Here is a 1981-nt window from a genome sequence, read left to right on the forward strand (position 1 = left end):
TTTCAGCTTCATGTTTTAAAACTAAGCACATCTCAGGGTGATAGCAGTTCACAGAATAGGGGCCAAGGTTCAGTGTGTAAGGCAGGGGCTTTGTCCTTTGCACTGAGTTCACAAGGCCGGGCTGTACTTGCTGTAATGAAGGTTGGCGGCCTGTGGGAGCTTTTAGGCTCCATGTTCTTTGCGCCCTGACGAGCAGAGGCTTGCGGAGCTTCTGACCACGGTGACTTCTCCCCCCTGCCCCTTTCTCTTCCTTTGAGGGAAATAGTTGAAGTCTGATAGCTGCATTAGTCAGGGTTGTCCGGGAAAAGAGCACCGTAGAATAGAATAACGGGACAGACAGGCGTATGGAAGGGAAGATTCAGTCTGAGAATCGGCTCATGTGACTGTGGAGGCTGAGAAGGTGCACGGTCTGCCGTCGGCAAGGTGGAGACCCAGGAACGCCGGTGATGTGATCCGGTCCGAGTCTGAGGGCCTGAGAACCAGGGAGCAGAGGGTGTCCGTCGGAGTCCCAAGGCCCGAGAACCAGCACGGCTCGTGTCCGAGGGCAGGAGGAGACGGACGTCTCAGCTCGAGCAGAGACGGGATTCACCTTCTCTCTCCATCTTTTTGTTCCGTTCGGGCCCTGAACAGATTGGGTGTTGCCCACCCACGTTGGGGAGAGCCATCTGCTTTACTCAGTTCACCAGTGCAGTTGCCAAAAACTTCTGGACAGATCCTCCCAGGCACACCTGGAAATAATGTTCTGCCAGCCGTCTGGGCATCCCTCAGCCCAGTCACGCTGCCGCGTAAAGGAGCCATCACGGTGGCCACTTTGGTGGAGCGAAGGAGTGGTGTTCCTCACCAGGACTGCGTCCGACTGTGTGTTGTGATGGGGAAGTGCCGTCGTCGTCTTGCAGGGTGAGGACAACTGATCAGCCTCTCGGTGGTTATTTGCACAGACGGCATGTCCAGGATATGGGCCAGGCCGCGTGAGCTCATGTCCCAACGGCCTTTCCGCAGGAGCTGCGCGGGCGAAGACGGTTTCCTCTGTTCCTCGACGGCGAAAACAGCGGGGAAGGGGAAACCGGTATCTGAATCCTCGCTGTGTTCCTGCTGCCATGCCCTTCTCACTTAGCTACCAGCCCTGATGTTCCGATGAAGAAACCGAACTGGAGAAGCCTTGGTGGTCACCACCAGGTTGAGGAGCAGGACTCTGAGCCAGGTGGGTGGGAGTTCGATTCTTGGGGTTTCTGCTAACCTTCCCCGAGTCGTGGGACATACGTCCTGTGACAAATGACCACTGACTTCGAGACTTGGAATCCCACGTGGTGTTGCTGAGGAACCAAGGTGTTGGCAGGGGCCGTACCTCCCTCTGGAGGCCGCAGGAGAGAATCCTTCGCCTCGCCTCTTCCACGGCGTTCCTTGCTTGGCATGGCCCTAGTCCCTTCCTCCCTCCCAGGCCAACAACTTAGCAACCCTCTACCTCCCTCTGCTTGCTTCTTACAAGGTCCCGTGCGACGGGCTTCAGAGCCCATGGAGCGTCCGGGGTCCTTACTCAGCTCAGGCTCCTTACCTCAGTCACCTCTGCAGAGTCTCTTCTGGCCTCAGGAGGAAATGTTCACAGGTTTCAGGAATTAGGACCGGGGGGAGCCTTACTCAGCTGCTGCACACCCTGCACCGTCCCAGGCGTGTTCCAGGATGTTCCCCAGCTACATCCCGGGGTTCCCTAGTTGCCACAGTTGCCAGAACAGTAACAATATGTACAGAACACACTTCAGGCAACATGAAACCAGGAGGCCAGGTCTTCCTCTGATTTGGGAGAAGTCCCTTCCTCTAGTTAAAGTCCCCTGGACTCGTCTGTTTTCTCTATTATTTTGATTCATTTTTGAAAGTTCTGAAGAAAGCACCCTTCTTTCTCCTTTCCCATCTCTTCTTCTCTCCCGGGTGGGGCGGGGGGGACTACTGTTAACATCTGGGTGTGTGTATCCTACGATTTTCTTTC

This window comes from Neofelis nebulosa, chromosome 15, assembly GCF_028018385.1.
Source record: "Neofelis nebulosa isolate mNeoNeb1 chromosome 15, mNeoNeb1.pri, whole genome shotgun sequence".
NCBI lineage: Eukaryota > Metazoa > Chordata > Mammalia > Carnivora > Felidae > Neofelis > Neofelis nebulosa.